Source organism: Triturus cristatus, chromosome 7 (assembly GCF_964204655.1).
Source record: "Triturus cristatus chromosome 7, aTriCri1.1, whole genome shotgun sequence".
In the NCBI taxonomy this organism is placed as follows: Eukaryota; Metazoa; Chordata; class Amphibia; order Caudata; family Salamandridae; genus Triturus; species Triturus cristatus.
This window is the reverse complement of record NC_140590.1, coordinates 1295475391-1295488636: the sequence shown is the minus strand read 5'-3', so window position 1 is coordinate 1295488636 and position 13246 is coordinate 1295475391. Positions and strand designations below refer to the sequence as shown.

The 13246-nt window shown below is 45.5% G+C and overlaps 1 protein-coding gene across 4 annotated transcripts in view; it reads right to left on the bottom strand.

Moving 5' to 3' along the window:
- Window positions 1-13246, bottom strand: part of LOC146811928 (sulfotransferase 1C4-like) — a 577890-nt gene that overhangs the window by 504606 nt on the left and 60038 nt on the right. The window contains exon 3 of one of the 4 annotated variants that reach the window (XM_085618897.1): window positions 2036-2199. The exons of the other annotated variants lie outside the window; for them this stretch is intronic. The gene's annotated coding sequence lies outside the window, so the exon portion shown is untranslated. The remainder of the gene's footprint in view (window positions 1-2035; window positions 2200-13246) is intronic. 4 annotated transcript variants of the gene reach the window in all.

Sequence of the window (13246 nt, the reverse complement as noted above, 5' to 3'; positions counted from 1 at the left end):
AAAAAAGATGGAGTCAACAAGTGAATCGGATGCCCTACCTGGAGGAATGTATACCAATAAGAGGGTTGAGTACTGACCTTGTGTCACATTCCCCAAGCCCAGTTTTAAACAAATACAGGGCCCGATTCACAGAACTAACTTAAGACAAAATCCTAAACTTACTACCATTTTGGTATTCACAGAAGGCACTTACTCATTTTGGTATTCACAGAAGGCACTTACTCATTTCGGTATTCACAGAAGTTAGGAGTCCTAACTTTAGGACTCCTAAATGCCTTCTGTGAATACCGGATGTCTTAAAATTAGGATTTTTCTCAGTTTAGTAGTAGTATAGTTAGGACTCCTAACTTTAGGACTCCTAAATGCCTTCTGTGAATACCGAAAGTCTTAAAATTAGGATTTTTCTCAATTTAGTAGTCCTAAGTTTAGGACTCCTAACTTTAGGACTCCTAAATGCCTTCTGTGAATACCGAAAGCCTTAAAATTAGGATTTTGCTCAGTTTAGTAGTTGTAAAGTTAGGAGTCCTAACTTTAGGACTCCTAAACTGAGAAAAATCCTAATTTTAAGGCTTTCGGTATTCACAGAAGGCATTTAGGAGTCCTAAAGTTAGGAGTCCTAAACTTAGGACTACTAAATTGAGAAAAATCCTAATTTTAAGACTTTCGGTATTCACAGAAGGCATTTAGGAGTCCTAAAGTTAGGAGTCCTAACTATACTACTACTAAACTGAGAAAAATCCTAATTTTAAGACTTTCGGTATTCACAGAAGGCATTTAGGAGTCCTAAAGTTAGGACTCCTAACTTCTGTGAATACCGAAATGAGTAAGTGCCTTCTGTGAATACCAAAATGGTAGTAAGTTTAGGATTTTGTCTTAAGTTAGTTCTGTGAATCGGGCCCACAGAGTTTAGATGGATGAATAACAACCAATGGGTTTACATTTATACTATTACTAAACAGGATAGCTAAACCCCCACTTGTGTTTACTGAGGGTTTTGCTGCACAACAGAAGACAAATAAATTCCTAAAGCTAAAATCTACGCAGCTCCATGTTTCCTGAAGGCAAATTATCCATGGATTATAAGTAAGGCTCCCTGTTTTCTGTTTTTACGGATTTTTACAGGTAATACAGACAGAAAGCAATGTGTTTTCCATCTGCATTTATTTTTAAAAGTGGATAAATACAGAAAATTGTGGTTCTTTTAAGTGACTCTCTGTGCTATCTTTCATGAATTGTAGGCCAATAGCTGAGCAGATGTACAGCATGGGAAATTATAAAGCACGATGAAATTTTAATTAACGGCATATGTCATCATACATTTGTGGTATAATGCTAATATTTAGTGGATGTATTGTTACGTAATATTTGGCAGCTTAAATAGCGGAATCACGACAGAGATCAAAGTATGGGCACGCGTATATCGGCTAAATAAATATGGATATGTACAGTTTTACAACTTCATTTATACATAAAACACAAAATAAATATGGCTAAATACAGATAAAATTGCCATTGGTGGTTGTTTGGGGGATGGGTGGGAGGTAAAAAAAAAGAAAAAAAAAAGAGAAATATGGATAAATACAGACGGACATGTTAAAAAAATAGAATCCATAAAACTGGGAGCCGTAATTATAAGTCATTAGCGAACTCAATTTAAAACTTGGGCTACCTACAACTGCCACATTCAAGGACACAATCTTTCCCTTGGGCAGAAGTCTTCAAACTTTTGTAGGTTGAGCCCCCCAGTTGAATTTTTTTAGATGTTGGGCCCCCTCCACCACCTGACAGAAATTTCTTGAATCTGGTACACTACATAATCGACTGCCACGCGCATATCACGGGCCATATCCGGCAAATAATGTTCAACACAATAAGAGTGTTTAGTAAACTGCAGGTTTGTGAATGGGTGCGGAGGAATGACAGAGGCTTATTACACAGCTCAAAACACAATTTTCCAAGATAAAATGTGCGCAAATTCTTTTTACTAGGATGCTTTGTTTTATACAGGACATAGATTAATAATAACTCCACCAACATAAATGTGACGGGTGTGCCGGTTTTTATCCACATAGACTGTCAATCTCTGGATGGATTTTTGCTACTGCCATCCACAGGTTGTGCTCCATATCCAGTCTTGAACGGTACTTAGTCTTTAATACCGCAAGTGCTGAGAACCCAATCTCACATAAATAGGACGAGCTGAAAGGGAAGAGAGTTTTTATAGCAGTTTCTCTCAAAGCTGAATACTCTGCAGACATTTTCAGCCAAAACAGTGACTGTAAGGGAGACCGTGTTATCAGATTTTTCGAGCACTCCCTAGCTCAGAGTTGGTACACGAGAAACAATTCTTCTCTAGAAATCATTAACAAATGTTTTAGACAGCATTATAATGGGATAATTGCCCACCAACCAGTTATAGATCTGAAGAGAAAGGCGAAAGTCCACAAAGAGGGTGCTGAAAGAACACCTAATTGAGAATTACTTAGTGGTACGATAAGTTGCTTACCTGAAGCAGTGGGGGTTTAGGACACGTTGGGCTTATGTTTAAAAAAAAATAGAACTGATAATAAATGAATGATGTTGCCTATTTTACTTCAGAGCAATATCGTCTGACAGACTTTGTGGTGGCAGGGACATGTTAAGGAGTTTGGGTGCCCTGGGCCAGTACTATTTTGGGGGCCCCTGTTCAGAACTGCTTTGAGATTAAATGATTCACTTTCTCTGCAAATAGTAATAGACTCTCTCACATCAATCACAGTAAAAAGAAATGAAACAAAACAGTATTTACAAGAATCTGTTTAGGAATTATTCCAGGCCATCAGGGCAAAAACAGAGCTGCCTCTATCAAGGAACCCCCTGAAAGGCTGGATTGCAGTGCATGTAAATTTGTCCTTTTGTAATTTAGGACAAAAACCTTGATGGGGCACGACATGCCCATACTTGTGTACAGGGGCGCAACTAGACCCGAACTTCGGGTGGGGGCTATCACTCCCAGCCAGGGCTGGCCCTAGCAGTGGTCGCACACAGTGCAACAGTCTGTTTTGGCGCCCCCTCCCTCATTTCCTCCATACCCATGAATTTCCTCACTTCGCTCACCAACAATGCACCCCATCTCGCTAGAGCACCTTTCTGGCAAACATTTCATTTTTTTATAGCGCTACTCATAGTTTACCCACACTCAGTTCTAAATAAATGTAGATATGTACAGTTTTACAACTTCATTTATACCACACTCAGTTCTTTGATCTGGATGGTACACGTTCTTTGTAGCAGGCACATAAAACCTCTGCGCTGTGTGGGTGGCATGAGTACCCATGTGAGTGCAGGGTGAGCCATGCAACAGTGTGAGAGTAGGGTACGAGGAGCGAGTACAGGGTGAGTAAGGTGACCATATGAATTTGGGTGTGGATGTAAGTGCAGAGTGGGACAAATGAATGTATGGTTAGTGATGGTCTTATTTGAGTGAGTTTGCACATTGAGCAGTAAGGGGGGCATGTGAGTGAAGTGTTGCATGAGTGCAGGGTGTGTAGTGTGCTTGTGTGACTGCATGGTGAGGTACAGGGTGAACAGCACAAGTGCATTGTGAGTGCAGAGTGATTACTGAGTTCAGGGTGAGGAGTGATCAGTGTGAGTACATGGTGATCAGTGTGAGTGTATTGTGATCACTGTGAGTGCAGTATGAGCATGAAAGTGAAGGGCGAGAATGAGGACTGAGTTGTCTGAATGCATGGTGCATTCCCAGACACTTGAAGTCACTCAGCAGGTTATTGACGGCAGCGTAGGGTTTCAGATATGTTGAACTATTGCTATTATAGCATTACCAGGGATCAGGGTGGAGGAAATACATGTGCTGATCTTGCAACAAACTTTCAGTTTTATGATTAGGGTTGCCAGCTCATTATTTTGATGTCCCATGCAGTACAAAAAATAAACAGTCACCTAAAGCTGTATTGTCAGCACTTGTCTGTGCATACTTTGAACAGCAAAATATAAATAGTAGCACATTTAATTGTGTTCTATAGCTGCCTGAATTGTCGATGACTGATAATAAAATGGAACAAAGACAGAAAAGTCACATTTCAAATGTATATATACTTATTTATTTATAAGCATATTTAGTGTCAAGACCAGCAATTTGCAGGCTGTTTAAAAAACACATGGCTGGCTGGCATTTTTCTGTTGGTAACTTGAAGCCCTGTGGGCGTTGTGACGCCTGCCTGTGTAAATTTAAAAGAAACATTGTTTCCTTTCTGCTAAACCCAGGACGGGGTTAAACTTGTAGAGCTGAAATGCTTCAGCTGCAGTGGGAGGCAGGATGTCTCCTCTCCTAAAATTGAAAGAAAGGAACAGACAGTCATTCAGCTGCAGTGGGAGGCAAGAAGTCTCCTCTGATATGAAATCAACGTGAAGGATTTGCTTTCGGTTTTAGCAGAGGAGGCATCGCCTCCCACTGCAGCCCAAGTATTTCAGCTCTACTAATTAACCTCCTCTTGGGAAGGTTAACTGTTAGCTCTTTACAGGACAAAAGCGCAAGTTGTGCCTCATCTATTTCCCCTCCCTCCCCCCTCCAACCCTCTATTACCGGAGCTCGCCAATAAAGAATTCCCATTTGAAATGGGTGAAGACTTGCAAGGCCTCACGACAGTAAAGGTCCAACAAAGGTAAAATCTTAGCTGGAGTGCGTGCCCCCTCTGAGATGGTGTTGTGCCTCCCTGGGGGGGGGGGGGGGGGGGGGGGGGGGCGCCCCACTGATTGAAGAACTCTGCCCTGGGGGCTATCTCTGCCACATGGGGAGTTTTTTATTTCCTGTAGGAGTATTCAATGATCCAGCTACCCAACTCCATTGTGCCAATTAAGCGTCCCCAGTAGATTTGGTAGCCCTTTGATCCTTATGTCCGCTCTTTTCCCTGTGTTACTACCAACTGAGATTGTGATAGTCTCTTTCAAGTTTACGGACCCTCTGCTATTGGTTGTCACTCTGCATAAGACCTAGTGATCTCTTGTAGGAGACTCAGTCTGAGCAGCTAACCGGCTCTCATGCAAAAATGCGTCAATCCCATTTTTCCTAAAGTGATCGACATTCGCCAAGACTAACAATAATATTATCCCAGAGCTGATAGTAACTTTGGAATTCGGGAGCCCATTTCGATGCACCTATACAACCCACTCAATATCTCCAATTGTTATTAATATTTGGTCCTCAATTTTAAATAGTAACTGCAGTAGGCAACTTCTGTTAAGTGGGCCCAGTTCTCTGTCAAACAGGGAAGCTAAAGTCAGGCTATTAGCTACTTGTATTTGTATTTGTATCTGGGTTTTGTATCGCGCCAACTCACCGACAGGTCTCAAAGCGCTACTGACCAAGTACAGAACAAAGATGGAGGAGATAGAAGGTAACGGGTCTAGCAATTTGTTAATGAAGTGGGAACGCGTTCTTGAAGAGTAGAGTCTTCAAGGCCTTCCGGAAGCGGAGGAGATTGGGCTCTCTACGAAGAGCCTCTGGCAGCTTATTCCAGTTGATGGGGGCCTGTACTGAGAACGATCTGCCTCCTTTGGTCGTCAGCTTAAAGCGTGGTTGAGACAATACGAAAGAGCCCGACGATCGCAAGACGCGTTTGGGTTCGTGGAGCTCGAGCCTTTCCTTTATATAGGTTGGCGCCTGTCCATGTAATGCTTTATGGCAGATGCACATGCTTTTGAACTCCACTCTCTGCTGCATGGGTAGCCAATGTAATCGATGGAGCAAGGGGGAGGCATGGGTCCTCCTTGGAACTCCAAAGACCAGGCGTGCTGCGTCGTTTAGAATGACCTGGAGACGGCTGATGGAATACTTCGGAAGGCCGAGGTACAGCACATTTCCATAGTCAATTCTAGACACTATTGTGGCTGACACGATGGTTTGCAGCATATTTCTCGAGAGCAGGGGGGCAAGTTTGCGTAGTTGCCTGATTAAGTTAGTGCAGCAGCCAACTACAGCAGAGACTTGATTAGCCATTGAGAGATCTTGATCGATTTTCATCCCAAGACTCTTGACATTGGGGCAGGATTTAGGGGCAGGGCCTAGCTCTTGGGGCCAGTATAGATCACTCCAAGGGGACACAGCAGTTGAGACAACCAGGACTTCTGTTTTATCCGGATTGATTTTCAACAGATTAGACGACATCCAATTCACTGTGAAGCGTAGGATGTCTTTGGCCTCTGATTGTGCCGATGAAGTGTTGTCGATGCTCAGCAGTAGCTGCGTATCGTCGGCATAGTTAAATACTTTGCACTTCATCTTAGCCAGCGACTCTACCAGTGGTTGCAAGTAGAGGTTGAATAGCAGTGGCGAAAGCGCTGACCCCTGCGGAACCCCACAAACTAACCTGCCCACCTCTGAGACCTGGTCTGCCAATTGGATCCTCTGCGTCCTTCCTGTTAGAAAGGCTGTGAACCATTTTAGCGCCTGTCCCCCTATCCCGAACCCGGCCAGCCTACCCAGGAGCAGTGCATGGCTGACAGTATCAAACGCTGCTGAAAGATCTAATAATATCAGCGCGCATGGCTTTTTACCGTCAGCCATGCACCTTAGCTCATCCAGTACCGACAGCATTACTAGCTCCGTGCTATGATGTGCGCGGAAACCTGCTTGCCGGTCGTGGAGAAGGTGGTGACATTCCAGGAAGGCTGACAAGGACTTAAGTACATGTTGTTCTAGTACTTTTGACAGGAATGGTAACTGGGATATTGGCCTATAATTCTTCAGGCTAGATGGGTCGGCTCCCGGTTTTTTTATCAAGGGTCTGACACATGCCTCTTTAAAGGTGGATGGCAGAAGTCCAGTGGCTAATGAGGTGTTTAAAAGGTCTAAGATCTGATCCTCTAGAAGCGGTATTGCCATCCGAAGGGTGTCAGGCGGGCAGGGGTCCGCAGGGGAGCCAGATTTAGTGGACGCTACTAGTTTCCTCAGAATACTAAGGTCAATGTGGGGAAAGTCAGTAAAGTTAGGAGAGGGTGAGTCTGGGGGGGGAGGTTGTACGACAAGAGGGACTGGGTTGTTCTTCTTAATCTCAGACAGGATGGTCGCTACCTTACCCAAGAAGTACCCTTGAAAGGTGTCACAATCAATCTGGGTATCAGTCTTTTCCTCTTTCTTGCTTAACTCCTTCAGTATTTGAAAGGTCTCTCTCTGTATGTTGGTGGCATTCTTAATACGCGTCTCATAATACTCCTTCTTTGTTATAACAATAAGCTTTTTGTAAGCTTGGAAAGACTTCCGGTATAGCTCCCTGTCAGTGGCCCTTTTAGATTTCCTCCAGCATCTTTCGAGGTAGCGAAGCTTTCTCTTGTTTTCGCGTAAACCTTCAGAGAACCAAGGGGCTCCTTTCTCTACCCCTTTTATTTTTTGTACCTTTTCAGGGGCTAGTTCATCAATGGTTGACCTAAGGGTAGTTGTTATCAGGTAGTACTTGGAATCTAGATCGGTGCTATCAGCAGGAAGTGTAGAGTTCTGAATGTACTTGGGCATGGTCTTGGATAGAGTCTCGACATTCACCCTTTTCCATTGGCGCACTTTTTTAGTTTTAATGGGTAGTTTAACCTGGCAGATCTCTTGCGGTAAATCATATAAGATAAGGTAATGGTCTGACCAGAGACAAGGTGAGACGCTGGTGATACATGCTTTTGGGGATGAAGACCAAACAAGATCTAAGGTATGGCCTTTAATGTGGGTTGGAACTTCCACTAGTTGTTTCAGTCCAAGAGTAGTCATGATGGTCTGTAGCTTCTGGGCTGATAGGTCTTGAAGACTTTTATCCCAATGGACATTAAAATCACCAGTTACCAGAATGTTTTTATAACGTGTGCAAAGATCTGAAATGATTGGATGAAAGAGATCGTTGAACCCAGGTGTGCTTTGGGGGGGGCAGTATACTGTTAGGATGATGAGGCAGGAGTTGTTCATAGTGATTTTTATACCCAGTAGATCAACAGTGTTGGTTGTCTCGGCTAGGATCTTTGTTACCCTAAATGGCTTTTTAAAGATCGTTGCTACCCCCCCACCCCGGGTACCCTCTGGTCGATTGTGCCACACCATGTCATACCCGCTGGGAAGGGCAGCAATGATATCCGGGGAAGAGGCATCACTCAACCATGTTTCAGTGAGTGTCAGGATATCAATGGTCTCATCCTGTAGCAGGGTAAAGATCTCTAAATGATGTTTCTGCAGCGACCTGGTGTTAAGGGTCGCTAACTTCACAGGGGCTAAGAGGCTATAATTCTTGCACCTAGAGCTATACAGGATGTTAAGTTCTTTGAGTATGGCACCTGTACTCGGAGATAGGGTATATCTGTCGGAGTTCAGTCCTAGAAGGTCCGCTGATGTATAGCAGGTGCGTGTGCCAGAGTCCCTATGCCCTAAGCCCGGTCGTGCGCGGACGGGCGCAGACGGGCAGGACTCTGGCACGACTCCGGCGCAGCTCCGGCGCGTCCGCTGATCGCGTCCGCTGCGCGGAGACATCCTAGCCCGTTTTTATAGCGCTGACGATGTCCTGGCTCACCTATCCCAACCCAAGATGGCCGCCAAACTCGACGCCCAGCGCTCTCGGCCTCGCAACTCAGGCGAGAGTGGGACTGGGGCTGGAGGGAGGGGGTAGGGGTGAGAAACCAGGCGCTGCTGAGCTCTCAGGGGTTATGGCTCCTCAACAGCACGCCCGCCGCAAAACATTAAAATTCACGGGACTGAATAACATCCCAGGTAAGCTGTTAAAAATAAATCAGTTTTTGACAAGAATAGATAGGAGACCTCCCGGCTTCCGCCTCAGGAGGGAAAGGAGCGTACAATGTCAGGAATTACCAGTTCCTCACACCTGGCGCCTTTTATAGCTTTTTACTTCTCCCGGCTTATACCTTACTATTGCCTTATCACTATACTTTTGTTCTACCTCCAGCTCCACTAACTTTGCAGAGGGTGAAGAAGAAGAGGAAAAAGAGAAAAAAAAGGAAGAACCCCCACCCCCCCTTCATGCAGCAGCCTTCCTTGATTGTGTACTATCTGCCTCTAACTAGGAATTATTTGTTTTTTTCCCATGATCTCCGTAACATCCTGGTCAGACCCTGGCTTTTCAATCTCCTGTTCAGCTCCCAATCCTCCCCCTTCACTGTAGTCTGAAATCCTCTAATCCTTATACCCCTCCTCTTGCCCTCACCCCCCAATATGTGCACTTCTCTCATAATTGAGGAGGATAGAAGAGGATTTTCATCCGGCCAATCCAATACCTGACCGCCATAGGACCCGACAGCCTGGAACTCTTTTCTTTTTTGGGACAAAACAGCATTATCAACTTCTTCCGGGGCCTCAGAAAACTCAATTGTTTTGGTTTACATTTTGTAATGTGCCAGTATTTTTTCTTCTTTCCCTTCAGTGCTTTTACCCCATTACAATCAGATTGAGAGGCACCATCCCCAGGGAGATCAAGGATGGTTTCAACCTTAGACTGTTTAATAACAGAGGGAACAGTTATACAGGCTGGATCGCACTAACTACTGGAGTTTCCTGTTTTTTAAATTGGATAGATAGAAGAGGAATTCTTAGGTGCCAAACCCTTTATATTTTCACTACCAAAATCAGGCGGGAAATTATCCACAGACGACTGATTTTGGGGGGCAGTACAACAGATAATGTTTAATGCTTTAATGTCCCCAACCTGCCCAGTTGAGGGAGCTCTCGAGTTACCCAAAAATCCCACTTGGGCTCCCATTTCCGATACCACTATATTAGTCTGAGTAGCTTGGGTATTCAAATTAATAACCTTTTCCGCCGGTCCTAAGGGAGTGCCGGCAGAAGTGAGAAGCTGCACACCCACCAAGATCGGGACAATACATCCAACACATGATCAGAATTTACAGTACATTTTTCTAACAAAGTTAAAATTGATGAGAGAATCCTCTCTAAGGCACTTAATATATCAGAATTGTCCCTCCCTCCACATTTAAATCCACATTTTCATTTACACCCTCATTCATTAGTTGCCATATATCATGTGCCCCTTTACTTAGGGACACCTCAGAATTTGATAGCCCTAATGAGCGAGAGAGAAAAACACTTGAAGGAGTACTGCTATACAAAGCTGGCATTCGTGGGCAACTAGCAGGGCAGCCTGTTGTCCGTCTCACAGCTGATTCTTGAGCAGCTGGTGATTTTAAATTGGCCTCCATTACTTGATTTTTCCCCATGGGTATAGCAATATCTGGTAGTGTGATGCCCTCTAAATCCCCTGGGTCAAAGCTACTTTCAACCCCTCTGTGTTCTTTCTGGGGAATCTCAGGCATCTCAGACAACTCTTTTAGTGAATTCAATCCAGATTTTGAACGTGCCACATTTACAGTGCCAAGTATAACCAACAAGCTTATTGACTTCAGCCAAAGCGCAGATTCAAATAACTTCTTTTTACCAGCGTTTTTTTTCAAAAATAACTTTAGCACCTTCCATGTATGTTTCCATGTCTTCAACCAATATGTTTGTCGGGCGTTGTTCACTGGGCTCGATAGGTTGAGTTAAAACAATGGGGTCCACCAGGTTCTGCGCAACAGGCTTACTGTGGTACGGAACTAACAATTGTGAGATGACCATATCCATGCCCAACTCATCCGCATTAACCTCTCCAGAGGGTACTTTCCCTTCATTAGTCCATAATGATTTGCTCCTCAAACCCTTAGTGAACATAGCAAATACCATTGGATGTGATTTCACAAGGGATAGATGGTTTTGGGGCTTCTTTCGCTTGATGGTTTTAAGTAATCTAGGTGAACTAGAGCGATCAGACGTATTTCCAATCAAGCTAGAAATGGGCTCTAATCCTGGCCCTGCAGATGTAATTAGCCGACTAGATCATACGCATCTAGTGTGCAACTTCCATCCATACAGACTATTCTTAATCTTAGTCTCAGTCCACTGAGGCTAAAGTTGTGAATCTACGGCTGTGGCTATATGCTGTACCTGAAGCTGTAATAATAAAAAGCTATTAAAAATTACTAGGTCCAGGCCAGACATAGAATGGAGTGCTAAGGTTCTGAGGCAGTCGAACAGTGGACTGAGCGGGAGCGTACCAGGCTACCCACAAGCCGCACCCAGCCCTAGCTGGACCGCTTCCACAGGAGCCCCGTCTCGCACTCTGCGCACGGCATCTACCATCGCTGCTCTTGGGACACCCCGCTCCTTACCTCACTTCCTTCTGCTAATCCTTAGTAGAACTGAGGCTAGACTCGCCTAAGGCAAATCTGGCCGAAACAACACGAGGCAGGGCCCCCGATGGAGTTGCAAAAAACAGTTTAGCCACTAGCCGGTACTCCGGTACCCAGAGGTACTCACAGCACTCTCCTGTTTGTCGGCGGCAACTCCCAGGTGACCGGCGTACGCCCACTACTGCCAACTGCTGCTGCTAGATCTTCCCAAGACCTTCACAGCCCAGACCTAGGATGGAATCGGTAACTCGCCGCGGTCCTGGCCTGGGTTCACAGCAGTGGCAACGATCTCCAGCTGCGTTAGCACCAGCCTCCCGGGCTCCTAGGGCACGACCTGAACGCCACACTCAACCACTCTCCGCAAATGGAGTAACATTACTGCGTCACTCCTTTCCCACACCAAGGAGGGGGGGACAAGGCTCCAAAGTAGGGGCAGGGTCAAGGATTCTGGAGCAGTGGACATACAAAAGAATTCCTGGCAGCAGAACAGGAAGAATTGTGAAGCAGCCAGGCCAGCAACAGGAAATGAAAAACAAAATCCAAAAACAAGAAAGGCAAAGAAACCAACCTGCATCACCTTGGCAGCCTCTCTATATCTGTGTCAGGTTTGGTGCAAGGTCTCCTCTCCTGTCTTCTCTAACTGCCTGGATCTATGCAGGCTGCTGCAGCAAAGAAAGGAGCGGTGAACAATTATGGCAATTGCAGCAGAAAGGCATTAGGCAGTGCTTGAGCAGGGGACAGCTTGGAGGGAGGGAGACCGTGTGCCTTTTTGTGGGTGTAAGCGAGGCGCGCTGGCTCCAGCCCAGCCGCCTCCGCTGGATCTCCCGGGTCACACGCTCTGTGTCTCTGCAGCGGCCCCTTTAAGCCTTCCGAGCTGCTGCTCCTTTCCACCGTGGGCCCGGTGTGGAGCTAATTCTTGGAAGCACCTGCCTTCTCTGGGAATTGTCTGGGGCTGTGCCGGCTCGATGGTTGCAGCCACCGGAGGCCCCCGGTGGTTCATCGTGGCTCCTCCACGGCACGGCTCCTCCTCTCCTGGGTTTGCTTCCGGGTCTGGCGCATCACGTCAGATTCACGTATCTGACTGGCCTTGTACAACTGTCAAGTACCTGAATATAATGAATATAACCAAGAACAGCATACAAAAAGGCTTGTGCTGTGACTATGAGACTACATGCCGCAGGAAAAAACAACTGGCTTGCAATGAATTACTTCCTCCAGTCAAAAAATATGGTGAAACGAAGGAGCCCCCTGAAGGACGTGGTGAATCCAAGCCCTCCTGCAATGACGCAACGTCATAGAAAATGAATCACAATTTGCAAATGCAAAAACAAAACAAACAAAGATGCTTTTGGGTTAAAGCACGCATCAAGTTTGCATGCTAACATTCAAACATGTCTGCCATTGAGCACCTAAAAGGAGGACTGTTTAAAGAAGGTGTGCACTCGATTATTTACAATGATATTACATATCCCTGTGTGCCATGACCCCATACACTGCATGAGGAATAGGTAAGTCACCACTTCTGCAGGCCTTACAGCCCTAAGGCAGGGTGCACTATATCCCATGTGAAGACATATGTGCATGAGCAGATATGACCATGCAATGTCTGAGCCATTCTTGGATATTGTAAGTGCACAGGGAAGCCATAGAGAGTGCATGGGCAGGATACATGTCTTTACGAGTTTCCTAGCTCCATGAATGCTTCACTGTACGCTAAGATGTGTGGTACCAAACATCTTATCTTCACTAATGTCAGTGTTGGATTTAATAATAAATGCACCCAGGAGACCCTTTAGAGGGTCCCCTGAAAAACCTACCAAGCACTGGTGTGGTCTTTGAATAGTCTTAGCCAGCCTGCGACCACCAGACATGTTTCTGACCTCATGGGGTGAGGATCAGCGGCGCTCTCAGAGGCCGGGAACGAAGCCTGCTCTGGGCAGGGGTGCTTCACACCTCCCCCAGAACAGGATTGCCTTCCGAGGCGGAACACTTCAAAGGTGAAGCTGCGCTTGAAATGTAAACCAGG